The sequence below is a fragment of the Punica granatum genome, chromosome 8, assembly GCF_007655135.1.
Source record: "Punica granatum isolate Tunisia-2019 chromosome 8, ASM765513v2, whole genome shotgun sequence".
In the NCBI taxonomy this organism is placed as follows: domain Eukaryota; kingdom Viridiplantae; phylum Streptophyta; class Magnoliopsida; order Myrtales; family Lythraceae; genus Punica; species Punica granatum.
The window spans coordinates 12,050,854-12,069,379 of NC_045134.1; the positions used below are offsets into that span (position 1 = coordinate 12,050,854).

General features: G+C 44.1%; 1 pseudogene; it reads left to right on the top strand.

Moving 5' to 3' along the window:
• The first annotated feature begins 14,288 nt into the window (after window positions 1-14,288).
• On the top strand, window positions 14,289-17,591 carry LOC116188748 (annotated as a pseudogene).
• The last annotated feature ends 935 nt before the right edge of the window (window positions 17,592-18,526 follow it).

An 18,526-nucleotide genomic window follows, 5' to 3' on the forward strand; every position in this document is an offset into this window, starting at 1 on the left:
AAATGGCAAGCCTAGACAAGCTAGAGTACCGATAGGGCATGCGAGATATAGGCTTGCATGTAACAGAATCCCCGAATTCGGAACCTCGGATTTCGTAGACCATATGCATTAGCAATTAGGTGTACCTTGTACCCCTAGACCCGGGTAACTTGCTGGCCCTCGACCTTCGGGTCGTAAAATGACAAGTGGCGACTCCTTCTCACGTGCGTCCGTCGCACATCCCCGGGAAGGTGGACACTCCCAAGCCGCGTTGCATTAGGCTTCGTGCACGCGTGCCCCGACGAGATGAAAATTCGGGTGCGCACAATCATCCTTGGCTCCTCCCTCTCTCTCGGCTCTCTCCCTTTTATCTTCTTAAGTACCTCCATTATTATCTTTTCACCTCCTTCCATCACCATTCTCCCCTCCTCCATTCTCAGCTTCTCTCCTCTCCGTCACCTCGGCCAACTCCTCTCCTCGATGACATACTAGCATCCCTGCCATCTATCATCATCATCAACCTTCTCTTCCTTTGTCACTCATCAGCATACACCATCACCTCCTTCTCTCTCGGCTCCTCTTGACAGACACACACTCTCGACCACAACACATAGTAGCCCACAACCCTTTCTTGATCTCCTCAAGCTGTTGCCGTTGTTTTTCCTATGTCTCGAGCATCCTCGAGTTATTTGTGGTTGAACTCGTGCCTTGTTACAGCTCTTCTGCTTCATGCCACAAGTGTGTTGTCACTCCATCTTCCTTCACCTCACTTCTAGCAACTAGATGAAGTGGGTGATGGCCGTGGCAGTGAGCTGAAAGAGGAAGTGGTGGTGTTGGTGGAAGGACAAGAGGAAGAGGTGAAGGAGATGATGATGGTGGCAGTTATGGAAAGAAGAGGAGATGGAGATGGTTGTGATATGGTGAGGAAGGAAGGAGGCCGAGGAATGTGGTGAGGATAGAAAGAGGCGGGCTAAGGTGATGACAGGGTAAGGGGAAGAAGAAGAGAGAGGAAGATGGTTGTGAAGGAATAATAAAAAATTGAAGGAAAATGCTTATTTGCCTGTAATCGACGTTACCTTGCTACGTCAACCAAATTGATGGACTTGTGGTTGGATGTTAGATTTAGTCTAACGTCGGCTTGTTGCTGCTAGATTTGGGAAAATAAAAGTTGATGTTGGATTTGGGAATTTAGTGAAAGTTCATGATATTTGATGTGATTAATCTTATTTTTTAGTGAACAAGTGGATTCGGAGTTTTCCTTATCAATGATAATAAATTATGTATTATTAATTAGATGTATCACTTTTTGATAATCCGTAACAATCATGAACTATACTCAGAAAGAACCAAAGGTCCAAAATTTAGAATTAGAAATTCACCATATTTAGTAAGGATATTGGAGCTTATCTCAAGCTTGTATTTCTCGGTGGAGTATCTCAAACATTACAACGTGATTTTGAAGTAACCATCCACAAGTTTCAATATTTTTCTTGAAATATTTTTTCGGAAATGGTAAATGCATAATTCACAAAAAAGTAATAATGAGCCAAAGACGTGATTTCTAGACGACGGGGGTGTAATATAATGATATTATTCTCTTCTTTAAAACCAATACGTTTTATATTCGATTTATGTTGATCACATATGCTCCTTTATTTAGTTTTTCATTTTTTTATACTATATCCATGGATGTTTTCCTGTAATAAAAAGAAAAGGAAAAAGAAAAAAAGGGTGGTTCGGTGTTGTAGTATTTGTCCATGACTTACAACTAAGAAGTTTTGAATTCAATTTACCGTCATTTCACATCCCATTATATATTTGATCTCCAGTATTCCTTATAGTCCATAGGCCTTTCATGCTAATATTATATTCAACAAATTACAGTAACAAAGCAATTGTAGTCATAGAAATACGTATAGTTATGATAATTAGTTTTTCAATGTGCACTCTGCAAGTATCCAAAGGTCCAATATATTAGTTTGAGCTGGGGAGGTCCATTAAAGGGTAAAACTCTCATAGCGTGAATCTTCTCCATTCATAAGACTTGAACTTAATATCTTACTTAAGAGAAACCAACACCAATCCGTTTCAACCAACATATTTTTTACTCTAGATTAATTGTACTTTATTATTCATTAATACTTAATAAATAAGAATTGGTTTTTAAAAAAACTAGCCAGTGATACTAATTTGTCAATATTATTCCTGTGTCTGATTTGCATAACTTGGGATATATAATGGGATGGAAATTGAAATATTTTGCTGATTCACAAAGCAGAATATCTATAGATTTATTTTAAGGGGGACCATCAAAATATTTAAGCCGAACTACATTAAGCCTTTTTAACTTTCAGTGTACATCATCTAAGCGTTCGGAATATCTATATCTCAACTGATGGAGAAAATGAGAAGACCATATGATGGTTCTAGAATATAATTAAAGGTTGTTGGATTGAAACCGAAGAGTCATTTCGTGCTTAGTTTTCTGAGTCGTTTCTGTACTAAATAGGGTCAAATAAGATGTCATTGGAAAGCCCTAGAAGTCTAGTTTCCAATGAATCAAACTGTTCGTAATTTGGAATTGTCCAAAAAAAGTTATTTGTCATTTTCGTGAGTTGTGTCCAGAAAAATCCGAGAAGATAGAATTATAGTTAATGGGGTGTCTAGGGAAGCTAAAAAGTCCTTGTGTTTTTGTTCTATAAATAGGATGATCGTGTAAGGATATGGGCAAGTCATCTTTGAAGTAATCAATTTATATTCTAGAGTAACTTATTCTTTGAGTTGTTCTTTTCTGACTTCGAATAACTTAAGTGGATTCCTAAGGTTCTTCGGGGTCGTTCGCTCGTTGTTTTGGGGGCTTGGTCCTCTCTTCTCTCCTTACCGCCATCAGATTGGTATCAAAGCCACGGTTCTTTCCATGGCGAACCGTCGACGTAGAGTACCTGACGTCAACGTGGCTCCCACGGAGCGTGACCTTCGTGATGTCGAGATGGATGAGCTGAAGAGGCAAGTGCAACACCTCCAACAGCGACTTGAGCATCTCCAAGCTAGAAACCGTAACGAGACACGTCATGGTTTGGATGTTGGCGAGGTTGGGGAGGTTAACCCTTTCCATGACGAAGATTCCGATTCGTCCACCGAAAGAGCTTCTCCTCGACTTGGCCGGAGGAATCGTTTTGAGGATTATGGCGTCAAAGTCGACATTCCCGACTTTGAAGGTCAAATGCACCCAGAAGATTTCATTGATTGGTTGGCTACCGTTGAACGAGTCTTCGACTTCAAGAACATTTCCGAAGAAAATAAGGTGAAGTTAGTCGCCATCAAATTGAAAAAACATGCTTCAGTTTGGTGGGAGAACTTGAAGAGGCGTCGAGAACGTAAAGGAAAACGGAGGATTGTGACGTGGGGAAAGATGAAACGGGAGCTCAAGAAGAAGTTTCTTCCCGCAAGCTACAAGCAAGATATTTTCTCCCGGCTCTACAACTTCAAGCAAGAGGAGTTGACTGTAGAGAAATACACTGCGGAGTTTGAGCATCTCATGATGAAGTGCGATATCGTGGAGCCCGAGGAACAAACCATTGCTCGGTACCTTGGCGGTCTTCGATCCGAGATTCGTAACGTGGTCCAATTGCAACCTTATTGGACTTTCGAGGATGTTTGCAAGCTGGTCGTTCGTGTGGAGAAGCAATCTAAGGAGAAGAGTACTCATAAGACCTTGGGAAGAGACGGGGTCTCTAACCGGGGGAGTGCTCCGACTCGGAAGTCATCATCGACCGTAAGGCTTCTTCTTCCAAGGCTACACCCGCACAAGGTGGCACTTCTCGCAACACTTCAAGCACGATTTCAAAACAATGCTTTAAGTGTCGAGGATTTGGTCACATCGCTTCCGAGTGCCCGAATCGGAAGATTATTTCCTTAGTAGAGGAAGCTAATGATGAGTCGGTGTACGACACTTACGACGACGAGGAGAATGAGGTTGAGCAAGAAGAGGTCACTTATGGTGATCAAGGGAAGACTCTCGTCGTTCAACGCATCTTGAAGTCCGCACATGTTGAGGACGATAAGTGGTTGCCACATAACATCTTCCACAACCGATGCACTTCCCATGGTAAAGTGTGCACGGTCATTATCGATAGTGGGAGTTGTGAGAATGTCATTTCCACTACCATGGTGGAAAAGTCGCACCTCAAGGTGGAGCCTCATCCGGATCCATACAAGCTCTCTTGGCTCAAGAAAGGTAACGACGTTCATGTCAATAAACGTTACTTGGTGCAATTCTCTATTGGCACGCATTATAAGGATGAGATTATGTGCGATGTGGTTCCCATGGATGCGTGTCATTTACTTCTTGGATGGCCGTGGTTATATGATCGAAGGGTGATTTATGATGGCTTTAAGAACACCTACTCCTTTGTCAAGGAAGGTGTCAAGATTATTCTAGCACCTTGTAGAATGGATGACAAGTCTATGGTCGTCATGAGAGAAGGGAGCTTTTATCTCTCCAAATCCCAATGTCTCCAAGTCATGGATCGTTCTTCGAAGGCTTATGCACTCGTGCTCTTGGAGGAGAATGAAGAACGAGGGGATATTCCACCCGTAGTGAAGTCTTTGCTTGAAGAATTTCGGGATGTGGTGCCCGATGAGATTCCGTCGGGACTTCCTCCCATGTGGGATATGCAACATCATATTGATTTGGTGCCCGGGGCAGCTATCCCAAGTAAGGCAGCGTATCGAATGAGTCCAAAGGAACATGAGGAGCTTCAACACCAAGTCGACGAACTTTTGCATAAGGGGTTGATTCGGGAAAGTTTAAGCCCTTGTGCGGTTCCCGCTCTTCTCGTGCCAAAGAAGGATGGATCTTGAAGGATGTGCATTGATAGTCGAGCTGTGAATAAGATCACCATCAAGTATCGCTTTCCAATACCGCGACTTGATGATTTGCTTGATCAACTTCATGGAGCTTCGGTCTTTTCCAAAATCGACCTTAGGAGCGAATATCATCAAATTCGAATGCGTCCCGGAGACGAGTGGAAAACGACATTCAAGACGAGATATGGTCTCTACGAGTAGCTAGTTATGCCATTTGGCCTCTCTAGTGCCCCGAGTACTTTCATGCGCCTCATGAACCATGTGTTGAAAGCTTTCATCGGCAAGTTATTGGTCGTCTACTTTGACGATATTTTGATCTATAGTACCAGCGTGGTGGAGCACTTGGAGCATCTTCAAGAGCTCTTTAAGGTGCTTCGAGAGCAACGCCTATATGCCAACCTCAAGAAGTGTCACTTCCTCACAAATAGTGTCACTCTTGGGTTATATTGTCTCTCAAGAAGGCATTCTCATGGATCCAAGTAAAGTGGAGGCGATCGTAAATTGGCCGACTCCAAGATCTCTCCAAGAGGTCCGGAGTTTCCATGGGCTAGCTTCTTTCTATCGGAGGTTCATTGTGGGGTTTAGCACTCTTGTCGCTCCTATCACGGAGTGCTTGAAAGGAGGTGTATTCAAGTGGGACGAGGCGGCTCAAAAGAGTTTCGAGCTAATAAAGAAGAAGATGACGGAGGCACCACTTCTTGCCTTGCCTGACTTTGAGAAAGTCTTCGAGGTATGTTGCGATGCTTCGAATGTGGGAATTGGAGCCGTTTTATCTCAAGAAGGCAAACCACTTGCTTTCTTTAGTGAGAAGTTGAATGGACCGAGGAGGAATTATTCGACGTACGACAAGGAATTTTATACCATTGTTCGAGCTTTGGCCAATTGGAGGCATTATTTTATTTCGAAGGAATTTGTGCTCTTCTCGGACCATGAGGCGTTGAAGTACATTAATGGCCAGCATAAGCTCAACAATCGCCATGCCAAGTGGGTGGAGTTCCTACAAGCCTACACGTTCGTGATCAAGCATAAGAGCGGCACTCAAAACCAAGTCGCTGATGCTTTGAGTCGGAGGTGTGGATTGCTTTCATCTATGCAAGTAAAAGTGTTGGGGTTCGAGATCATCAAGGAGCTTTGTGAGGAGGATGTTGATTTCTCCAAGACATGGCGTGAATGTTCCAAAGGCCCTTGGAAGGACTTTCTCGTACATGATGGCTATCTTTTCAAGTCCAATAAGTTGTGTATTCCTCAATGTTCTTTGAGGGAGGCCATCATTAAAGAAGCTCACGAGGGAGGACTTGGAGACAAGTCTCTTCCAACCGGGGGATAATGATGGAGAAAACGAGAAGACCATATGATGGTTCTAGAATATAATTAAATGTTGTTGGACTGAAACCGAATAGTCATTTCGTGCTTAGTTTTCTAAGTCGTTTCTAAATAGGGTCAAATAAGATGTCATTGGAAAGCCCTAGAAGTCTAGTTTCCAATGAATCAAACTGTTCGTAATTTGGAATTGTCTAGAAAAAGTTATTTGTCATTTTCGTGAGTTGTGTCCAGAAAAATCCGAGAAGATAGAATTAGAGTTAATGGGGTGTCTTGGAAAGCTAAAAAGTCCTTGTGTCCTTGTTCTATAAATAGGATGATCGTGTAAGGATATGGGCAAGTCATCTTTGAAGTAATCAATTTATATTCTAGAGTAACTCATTCTTTGAGTTGTTCTTTTCTGACTTCGAATAACTTAGGTGAATTCCTAAGGTTCTTCGGGTCGTTCGCTCGTTGTTTTGGGGACTTAGTCCTCTCTTCTCTCCTTACCGCCATCAGATTGGTATCAAAGCCACGGTTCTTTCCATGGCGAACCGTCGACGTAGAGTACCTGACGTCAACGTGGCTCCCACGGAGCGTGACCTTCGTGATGTCGAGATGGATGAGCTGAAGAGGCAAGTGCAACAACTCCAACAGCACTTGAGCATCTCTAAGCTAGAAATCGTGACAAGACACGTCATGGTTTGGATGTTGGCAAGGTTGGGGAGGTTAACCCTTTCCATGGCGAAGATTCCGATTTGTCCACTGAAAGAGCTTCTCCTCGACTTGGCTGGAGGAATCGTTTTGAGGATTATGGCGTCAAAGTCGACATTCCCGACTTTGAAGGTCAAATGCACCCAGAAGATTTCATTGATTGGTTGGCTATCGTTGAACGAGTCTTCGACTTCAAGAACATTTCCGAAGAAAAGAAGGTGAAGTTAGTCGCCATCAAATTGGAAAAACATGCTTCAGTTTGGTGGGAGAACTTGAAGAGGCGTCGAGAACGTGAAGGAAAACGGAGGATTGTGACGTGGGAAAAGATGAAACGGGAGCTCAAGAAGAAGTTTCTTCCCGCAAGCTACAAGCAAGATATTTTCTCTCGGCTCTACAACTTCAAGCAAGAGGAGTTGACCGTAGAGAAATACACCGCGGAGTTTGAGCATCTCATGATGAAGTGCGATATCGTAGAGCCCGAGGAACAAACCATTGCTCGGTACCTTGGCGGTCTTCGATCCGAGATTCGTAACGTGGTCCAATTGCAACCTTATTGGACTTTCGAAGATGTTTGCAAGCTGGCCATTCGTGTGGAGAAGCAATCTAAGGAGAAGAGTACTCATAAGATCTTGGGAAGAGACGGGGTCTCTAACCGGGGGAGTGCTCCGACTCCGAAGTCATTATCGACTAGTAAGGCTTCTTCTTCCAAGGCTACACCCGCACAAGGTGGCACTTCTCGCAACACTTCAAGCACGATTTCAAAACAATGCTTTAAGTGTCGAGGATTTGGTCACATCGCTTCCGAGTACCCGAATCGGAAGATTATTTCCTTAGTGGAGGAAGCTAATGATGAGCCGGTGTACGACACTTACGACGACGAGGAGAATGAGGTTGAGCAAGAAAAGGTCACTTATGGTGATCAAGGGAAACTCTCGTCGTTCAACGCATCTTGAAGTCCGCACATGTTGAGGACGATAAGTGGTTGCCACATAACATCTTCCACACCCGATGCACTTCCCATGGTAAAGTGTGCACGGTCATTATCGATAGTGGGAGTTGTGAGAATGTCATTTCCACTACCATGGTGGAAAAGTTGCACCTCAAGGTGGAGCCTCATCCGGATCCATACAAGCTCTCTTGGCTCAAGAAAGGTAACGACGTTCATGTCAATAAACGTTGCTTGGTACAATTCTCTATTGGCACGCATTATAAGGATGAGATTATGTGCGATGTGGTTCCCATGGATGCGTGTCATTTACTTCTTGGACGGCCGTGGTTATATGATCGAAGGGTGATTTATGATGGCTTTAAGAACACCTACTCCTTTGTCAAGGAAGGTGTCAAGATTATTCTAGCACCTTGTAGAATGGATGACAAGTCTAACACCGTCATGGGAGAAGGGAGCTTTTATCTCTCCAAATCCCAATTTCTCCAAGTCATGGATCGTTCTTCGAAGGCTTATGCACTCGTGCTCTTGGAGGAGAATGAAGAACGAGGGGATATTCCACCCGTAGTGAAGTCTTTGCTTGAAGAATTTCGGGATGTGGTGCCCGATGAGATTCCGTCGGGACTTCCTCCCATGCGGGATATGCAGCATCATATTGGTTTGGTGCCCGAGGCTGCTATACCAAGTAAGGTAGCGTATCGAATGAGTCCAAAGGAACATGAGGAGCTTCAATGTCAAGTCGACGAACTTTTGCATAAGGGGTTGATTCGGGAAAGTTTGAGCCCTTGTGCGGTTCCCGCTCTTCTCGTGCCAAAGAAGGATGGATCTTGGAGGATGTGCATTGATAGTCGAGCTGTGAATAAGATCACCATCAAGTATCGCTTTCCAATACCGCGACTTGATGATTTGCTTGATCAACTTCATGGAGCTTCGGTCTTTTCCAAAATCGACCTTAGGAGCGAATATCATCAAATTCGAATGCGTCCCGGAGACGAGTGGAAAACGGCATTCAAGACGAGATATGGTCTCTACGAGTAGCTAGTTATGCCATTTGGCCTCTCTAGTGCCCCGAGTACTTTCATGCGCCTCATGAACCATGTGTTGAAAGCTTTCATCGGCAAGTTATTGGTCGTCTACTTTGACGATATTTTGATCTATAGTACCAGCGTGGAGGAGCACTTGGAGCATCTTCAAGAGCTCTTTAAGGTGCTTCGAGAGCAACGCCTATATACCAACCTCAAGAAGTGTCACTTCCTCACAAATAGTGTCACTCTTGGGTTATATTGTCTCTCAAGAAGGCATTCTCATGGATCCAAGTAAAGTGGAGGCGATCGTAAATTGGCCGACTCCAAGATCTCTCCAAGAGGTCCGGAGTTTCCTTGGGCTAGCTTCTTTCTATCGGAGGTTCATTGTGGGGTTTAGCACTCTTGTCGCTCCTATCACGGAGTGCTTGAAAGGAGGTGTATTCAAGTGGGACGAGGCGGCTCAAAAGAGTTTCGAGCTAATAAAGAAGAAGATGACGGAGGCACCACTTCTTGCCTTGCCTGACTTTGAGAAAGTCTTCGAGGTATGTTGCGATGCTTCGAATGTGGGAATTGGAGCCGTTTTATCTCAAGAAGGCAAACCACTTGCTTTCTTTAGTGAGAAGTTGAATGGACCGAGGAGGAATTATTCGACGTACGACAAGGAATTTTATACCATTGTTCGAGCTTTGGCCAATTGGAGGCATTATTTTATTTCGAAGGAATTTGTGCTCTTCTCGGACCATGAGGCGTTGAAGTACATTAATGGCCAGCATAAGCTCAACAATCGCCATGCCAAGTGGGTGGAGTTCCTACAAGCCTACACGTTCGTGATCAAGCATAAGAGCGACACTCAAAACCAAGTCGCTGATGCTTTGAGTCGGAGGTGTGGATTGCTTTCATCTATGCAAGTAAAAGTGTTGGGGTTCGAGATCATCAAGGAGCTTTATGAGGAGGATGTTGATTTCTCCAAGACATGGCGTGAATGTTCCAAAGGCCCTTGGAAGGACTTTCTCGTACATGATGGCTATCTTTTCAAGTCCAATAAGTTGTGTATTCCTCAATGTTCTTTGAGGGAGGCCATCAGCAAAGAACTCACAAGGGAGGACTTGGAGACAAGTCTCTTCCAACCGGAGGAGAATGATGGAGAAAACGAGAAGACCATTTGATGGTTCTAGAATATAATTAAAGGCTGTTGGACTGAAACCGAAGAGTCATTTCGTGCTTAGTTTTCTGAGTCGTTTCTGCACTAAATAGGGTCAAATAAGATGTCATTGGAAAGCCCTAGAAGTCTAGTTTCCAATGAATCAAACTGTTCGTAATTTGGAATTGTCCAAAAAAATTTATTTGTCATTTTCGTGAGTTGTGTCCAGAAAAATCCGAGAAGATAGAATTATAGTTAATGGGGTGTCTAGGGAAGCTAAAAAGTCCTTGTGTTTTTCTATAAATAGGATGATCGTGTAAGGATATGGGCAAGTCATCTTTGAAGTAATCAATTTATATTCTAGAGTAACTTATTCTTTGAGTTGTTCTTTTCTGACTTCGAATAACTTAAGTGGATTCCTAAGGTTCTTCGGGTCGTTCGCTCGTTGTTTTGGGGGCTTGGTCCTCTCTTCTCTCCTTACCGCCATCAGATTGGTATCAAAGCCACGGTTCTTTCCATGGCGAACCGTCGACGTAGAGTACCTGACGTCAACGTGGATCCCACGGAGCGTGACCTTCGTGATGTCGAGATGGATGAGCTGAAGAGGCAAGTGCAACAACTCCAACAGCGACTTGAGCATCTCCAAGCTAGAAACCGTAACGAGACACGTCATGGTTTGGATGTTGGCGAGGTTGGGGAGGTTAACCCTTTCCATGACGAAGATTCCGATTCGTCCACCGAAAGAGCTTCTCCTCGACTTGGCCGGAGGAATCGTTTTGAGGATTATGGCGTCAAAGTCGACATTCCCGACTTTGAAGGTCAAATGCACCCAGAAGATTTCATTGATTGGTTGGCTACCGTTGAACGAGTCTTCGACTTCAAGAACATTTCCGAAGAAAATAAGGTGAAGTTAGTCGCCATCAAATTGAAAAAACATGCTTCAGTTTGGTGGGAGAACTTGAAGAGGCGTCGAGAACGTAAAGGAAAACGGAGGATTGTGACGTGGGGAGAGATGAAACGGGAGCTCAAGAAGAAGTTTCTTCCCGCAAGCTACAAGCAAGATATTTTCTCCCGGCTCTACAACTTCAAGCAAGAGGAGTTGACTGTAGAGAAATACACTGCGGAGTTTGAGCATCTCATGATGAAGTGCGATATCGTGGAGCCCGAGGAACAAACCATTGCTCGGTACCTTGGCGGTCTTCGATCCGAGATTCGTAACGTGGTCCAATTGCAACCTTATTGGACTTTCGAGGATGTTTGCAAGCTGGTCGTTCGTGTGGAGAAGCAATCTAAGGAGAAGAGTACTCATAAGACCTTGGGAAGAGACGGGGTCTCTAACCGGGGGAGTGCTCTGACTCGGAAGTCATCATCGACTGGTAAGGCTTCTTCTTCCAAGGCTACACCCGCACAAGGTGGCACTTCTCGCAACACTTCAAGCACGATTTCAAAACAATGCTTTAAGGGTCGAGGATTTGGTCACATCGCTTCCGAGTGCCCGAATCGGAAGATTATTTCCTTAGTGGAGGAAGCTAATGATGAGTCGGTGTACGACACTTACGACGACGAGGAGAATGAGGTTGAGCAAGAAGAGGTCACTTATGGTGATCAAGGGAAGACTCTCGTCGTTCAACGCATCTTGAAGTCCGCACATGTTGAGGACGATAAGTGGTTGCCACATAACATCTTCCACAACCGATGCACTTCCCATGGTAAAGTGTGCACGGTCATTATCGATAGTGGGAGTTGTGAGAATGTCATTTCCACTACCATGGTGGAAAAGTCGCACCTCAAGGTGGAGCCTCATCCGGATCCATACAAGCTCTCTTGGCTCAAGAAAGGTAACGACGTTCATGTCAATAAACGTTACTTGGTGCAATTCTCTATTGGCACGCATTATAAGGATGAGATTATGTGCGATGTGGTTCCCATGGATGCGTGTCATTTACTTCTTGGATGGCCGTGGTTATATGATCGAAGGGTGATTTATGATGGCTTTAAGAACACCTACTCCTTTGTCAAGGAAGGTGTCAAGATTATTCTAGCACCTTGTAGAATGGATGACAAGTCTATGGTCGTCATGAGAGAAGGGAGCTTTTATCTCTCCAAATCCCAATTTCTCCAAGTCATGGATCGTTCTTCGAAGGCTTATGCACTAGTGCTCTTGGAGGAGAATGAAGAACGAGGGGATATTCCACCCGTAGTGAAGTCTTTGCTTGAAGAATTTCGGGATGTGGTGCCCGATGAGATTCCGTCGGGACTTCCTCCCATGCGGGATATGCAACATCATATTGATTTGGTGCCCGGGGCAGCTATCCCAAGTAAGGCAGCGTATCGAATGAGTCCAAAGGAACATGAGGAGCTTCAACACCAAGTCGACGAACTTTTGCATAAGGGGTTGATTCGGGAAAGTTTGAGCCCTTGTGCGGTTCCCGCTCTTCTCGTGCCAAAGAAGGATGGATCTTGAAGGATGTGCATTGATAGTCGAGCTATGAATAAGATCACCATCAAGTATCGCTTTCCAATACCGCGACTTGATGATTTGCTTGATCAACTTCATGGAGCTTCGGTCTTTTCCAAAATCGACCTTAGGAGCGAATATCATCAAATTCGAATGCGTCCCGGAGACGAGTGGAAAACGACATTCAAGACGAGATATGGTCTCTACGAGTAGCTAGTTATGCCATTTGGCCTCTCTAGTGCCCCGAGTACTTTCATGCGCCTCATGAACCATGTGTTGAAAGCTTTCATCGGCAAGTTATTGGTCGTCTACTTTGACGATATTTTGATCTATAGTACCAGCGTGGTGGAGCACTTGGAGCATCTTCAAGAGCTCTTTAAGGTGCTTCGAGAGCAACGCCTATATGCCAACCTCAAGAAGTGTCACTTCCTCACAAATAGTGTCACTCTTGGGTTATATTGTCTCTCAAGAAGGCATTCTCATGGATCCAAGTAAAGTGGAGGCGATCGTAAATTGGCCGACTCCAAGATCTCTCCAAGAGGTCCGGAGTTTCCATGGGCTAGCTTCTTTCTATCGGAGGTTCATTGTGGGGTTTAGCACTCTTGTCGCTCCTATCACGGAGTGCTTGAAAGGAGGTGTATTCAAGTGGGACGAGGCGGCTCAAGAGAGTTTCGAGCTAATAAAGAAGAAGATGACGGAGGCACCACTTCTTGCCTTGCCTGACTTTGAGAAAGTCTTCGAGGTATGTTGCGATGCTTCGAATGTGGGAATTGGAGCTGTTTTATCTCAACAAGGCAAACCACTTGCTTTCTTTAGTGAGAAGTTGAATGGACCGAGGAGGAATTATTCGACGTACGACAAGGAATTTTATACCATTGTTCGAGCTTTGGCCAATTGGAGGCATTATTTTATTTCGAAGGAATTTGTGCTCTTCTCGGACCATGAGGCGTTGAAGTACATTAATGGCCAGCATAAGCTCAACAATCGCCATGCCAAGTGGGTGGAGTTCCTACAAGCCTACACGTTCGTGATCAAGCATAAGAGCGGCACTCAAAACCAAGTCGCTGATGCTTTGAGTCGGAGGTGTGGATTGCTTTCATCTATGCAAGTAAAAGTGTTGGGGTTCGAGATCATCAAGGAGCTTTGTGAGGAGGATGTTGATTTCTCCAAGACATGGCGTGAATGTTCCAAAGGCCCTTGGAAGGACTTTCTCGTACATGATGGCTATCTTTTCAAGTCCAATAAGTTGTGTATTCCTCAATGTTCTTTGAGGGAGGCCATCATTAAAGAAGCTCACGAGGGAGGACTTGGAGACAAGTCTCTTCCAACCGGGGGATAATGATGGAGAAAACGAGAAGACCATATGATGGTTCTAGAATATAATTAAATGTTGTTGGACTGAAACCGAATAGTCATTTCGTGCTTAGTTTTCTAAGTCGTTTCTAAATAGGGTCAAATAAGATGTCATTGGAAAGCCCTAGAAGTCTAGTTTCCAATGAATCAAACTGTTCGTAATTTGGAATTGTCTAGAAAAAGTTATTTGTCATTTTCGTGAGTTGTGTCCAGAAAAATCCGAGAAGATAGAATTAGAGTTAATGGGGTGTCTTGGAAAGCTAAAAAGTCCTTGTGTCCTTGTTCTATAAATAGGATGATCGTGTAAGGATATGGGCAAGTCATCTTTGAAGTAATCAATTTATATTCTAGAGTAACTCATTCTTTGAGTTGTTCTTTTCTGACTTCGAATAACTTAGGTGAATTCCTAAGGTTCTTCGGGTCGTTCGCTCGTTGTTTTGGGGACTTAGTCCTCTCTTCTCTCCTTACCGCCATCAGATTGGTATCAAAGCCACGGTTCTTTCCATGGCGAACCGTCGACGTAGAGTACCTGACGTCAACGTGGCTCCCACGGAGCGTGACCTTCGTGATGTCGAGATGGATGAGCTGAAGAGGCAAGTGCAACAACTCCAACAGCACTTGAGCATCTCTAAGCTAGAAATCGTGACAAGACACGTCATGGTTTGGATGTTGGCAAGGTTGGGGAGGTTAACCCTTTCCATGGCGAAGATTCCGATTTGTCCACTGAAAGAGCTTCTCCTCGACTTGGCTGGAGGAATCGTTTTGAGGATTATGGCGTCAAAGTCGACATTCCCGACTTTGAAGGTCAAATGCACCCAGAAGATTTCATTGATTGGTTGGCTATCGTTGAACGAGTCTTCGACTTCAAGAACATTTCCGAAGAAAAGAAGGTGAAGTTAGTCGCCATCAAATTGGAAAAACATGCTTCAGTTTGGTGGGAGAACTTGAAGAGGCGTCGAGAACGTGAAGGAAAACGGAGGATTGTGACGTGGGAAAAGATGAAACGGGAGCTCAAGAAGAAGTTTCTTCCCGCAAGCTACAAGCAAGATATTTTCTCTCGGCTCTACAACTTCAAGCAAGAGGAGTTGACCGTAGAGAAATACACCGCGGAGTTTGAGCATCTCATGATGAAGTGCGATATCGTAGAGCCCGAGGAACAAACCATTGCTCGGTACCTTGGCGGTCTTCGATCCGAGATTCGTAACGTGGTCCAATTGCAACCTTATTGGACTTTCGAGATGTTTGCAAGCTGGCCATTCGTGTGGAGAAGCAATCTAAGGAGAAGAGTACTCATAAGATCTTGGGAAGAGACGGGGTCTCTAACCGGGGGAGTGCTCCGACTCCGAAGTCATCATCGACTAGTAAGGCTTCTTCTTCCAAGGCTAAACCCGCACAAGGTGGCACTTCTCGCAACACTTCAAGCACGATTTCAAAACAATGCTTTAAGTGTCGAGGATTTGGTCACATCGCTTCCGAGTACCCGAATCGGAAGATTATTTCCTTAGTGGAGGAAGCTAATGATGAGCCGGTGTACGACACTTACGACGACGAGGAGAATGAGGTTGAGCAAGAAAAGGTCACTTATGGTGATCAAGGGAAGACTCTCGTCGTTCAACGCATCTTGAAGTCCGCACATGTTGAGGACGATAAGTGGTTGCCACATAACATCTTCCACACCCGATGCACTTCCCATGGTAAAGTGTGCACGGTCATTATCGATAGTGGGAGTTGTGAGAATGTCATTTCCACTACCATGGTGGAAAAGTTGCACCTCAAGGTGGAGCCTCATCCGGATCCATACAAGCTCTCTTGGCTCAAGAAAGGTAACGACGTTCATGTCAATAAACGTTACTTGGTACAATTCTCTATTGGCACGCATTATAAGGATGAGATTATGTGCGATGTGGTTCCCATGGATGCGTGTCATTTACTTCTTGGACGGCCGTGGTTATATGATCGAAGGGTGATTTATGATGGCTTTAAGAACACCTACTCCTTTGTCAAGGAAGGTGTCAAGATTATTCTAGCACCTTGTAGAATGGATGACAAGTCTAACACCGTCATGGGAGAAGGGAGCTTTTATCTCTCCAAATCCCAATTTCTCCAAGTCATGGATCGTTCTTCGAAGGCTTATGCACTCGTGCTCTTGGAGGAGAATGAAGAACGAGGGGATATTCCACCCGTAGTGAAGTCTTTGCTTGAAGAATTTCGGGATGTGGTGCCCGATGAGATTCCGTCGGGACTTCCTCCCATGCGGGATATGCAGCATCATATTGGTTTGGTGCCCGAGGCTGCTATACCAAGTAAGGCAGCGTATCGAATGAGTCCAAAGGAACATGAGGAGCTTCAATGTCAAGTCGACGAACTTTTGCATAAGGGGTTGATTCGGGAAAGTTTGAGCGCTTGTGCGGTTCCCGCTCTTCTCGTGCCAAAGAAGGATGGATCTTGGAGGATGTGCATTGATAGTTGGGCTGTGAATAAGATCACCATCAAGTATCGCTTTCCAATCCCGCGACTTGATGATTTGCTTGATCAACTTCATGGAGCTTCGGTCTTTTCCAAAATCGACCTTAGGAGCGAATATCATCAAATTCGAATGCGTCCCGAGACGAGTGGAAAACGGCATTCAAGACGAGATATGGTCTCTACGAGTAGCTAGTTATGCCATTTGGCCTCTCTAGTGCCCCGAGTACTTTCATGCGCCTCATGAACCATGTGTTGAAAGCTTTCATCGGCAAGTTATTGGTCGTCTACTTTGACGATATTTTGATCTATAGTACCAGCGTGGAGGAGCACTTGGAGCATCTTCAAGAGCTCTTTAAGGTGCTTCGAGAGCAACGCCTATATGCCAACCTCAAGAAGTGTCACTTCCTCACAAATAGTGTCACTCTTGGGTTATATTGTCTCTCAAGAAGGCATTCTCATGGATCCAAGTAAAGTGGAGGCGATCGTAAATTGGCCGACTCCAAGATCTCTCCAAGAGGTCCGGAGTTTCCATGGGCTAGCTTCTTTCTATCGGAGGTTCATTGTGGGGTTTAGCACTCTTGTCGCTCCTATCACGGAGTGCTTGAAAGGAGGTGTATTCAAGTGGGACGAGGCGGCTCAAAAGAGTTTCGAGCTAATAAAGAAGAAGATGACGGAGGCACCACTTCTTGCCTTGCCTGACTTTGAGAAAGTCTTCGAGGTATGTTGCGATGCTTCGAATGTGGGAATTGGAGCCGTTTATCTCAAGAAGGCAAACCACTTGCTTTCTTTAGTGAGAAGTTGAATGGACCGAGGAGGAATTATTCGACGTACGACAAGGAATTTTATACCATTGTTCGAGCTTTGGCCAATTGGAGGCATTATTTTATTTCGAAGGAATTTGTGCTCTTCTCGGACCATGAGGCGTTGAAGTACATTAATGGCCAGCATAAGCTCAACAATCGCCATGCCAAGTGGGTGGAGTTCCTACAAGCCTACACGTTCGTGATCAAGCATAAGAGCGACACTCAAAACCAAGTCGCTGATGCTTTGAGTCGGAGGTGTGGATTGCTTTCATCTATGCAAGTAACAGTGTTGGGGTTCGAGATCATCAAGGAGCTTTATGAGGAGGATGTTGATTTCTCCAAGACATGGCGTGAATGTTCCAAAGGCCCTTGGAAGGACTTTCTCGTACATGATGGCTATCTTTTCAAGTCCAATAAGTTGTGTATTCCTCAATGTTCTTTGAGGGAGGCCATCATCAAAGAACTCACAAGGGAGGACTTGGAGACAAGTCTCTTCCAACCGGAGGAGAATGATGGAGAAAACGAGAAGACCATTTGATGGTTCTAGAATATAATTAAAGGCTGTTGGACTGAAACCGAAGAGTCATTTCGTGCTTAGTTTTCTGAGTCGTTTCTGCACTAAATAGGGTCAAATAAGATGTCATTGGAAAGCCCTAGAAGTCTAATTTCTAATGAATTAAACTGTTCGTAATTTGGAATTGTCTAGAAAAAGTTATTTGTCATTTTCGTGAGTTGTGTCCAGAAAAATCCGAGAAGATAGAATTAGAGTTAATGGGTTGTCTTGGAAAGCTAAAAAGTCCTTGTGTCCTTGTTCTATAAATAGGATGATCGTGTAAGGATATGGGCAAGTCATCTTTGAAGTAATCAATTTATATTCTAGAGTAACTCATTCTTTGAGTTGTTCTTTTCTGACTTCGGATAACTTAGGTGGATTCCTAAGGTTCTTTGGGTCGTTCGTTCGTTGTTTTGGGGGCTTGGTCCTCTCTTCTCTCCTTACCGCCATCATCAACTAATTTAAGTTTGAGTCCGGTCACCTCCCAAAGGGCTAAAACTCTCCCAATTGTGGATTCATCCCATTTAGAAGATCGAATTTGAAATCTTACCTAAGTGAAAAAGTTACCGAACTACTTGTATCAATACATATTAATAAAATCTTTCCATTTACCATATACTTACTAGGGTGCACATCCTCGCGATGTGGCGAGTCGAAAAAAATTTCTTCAATTTTTTGGTTTATCAAAGTAGTTTTATAATAACCAAAGCAGATTATAAGTGAAACTAGTGATAAAACTATCTATGTGCAAAATTATGAAATTTCGACCGATATTAAATGATTTAGATTTTTCAAAATACTTACTAATTAATTTTTTGTACGGTATAAAAGCCAACATTTCTCCAAATTAATCTTAATTTGAATTTTTTATATTTCTAATTAGAAAATCATGATTGCAACATAATAGCTCTTAAGTGACT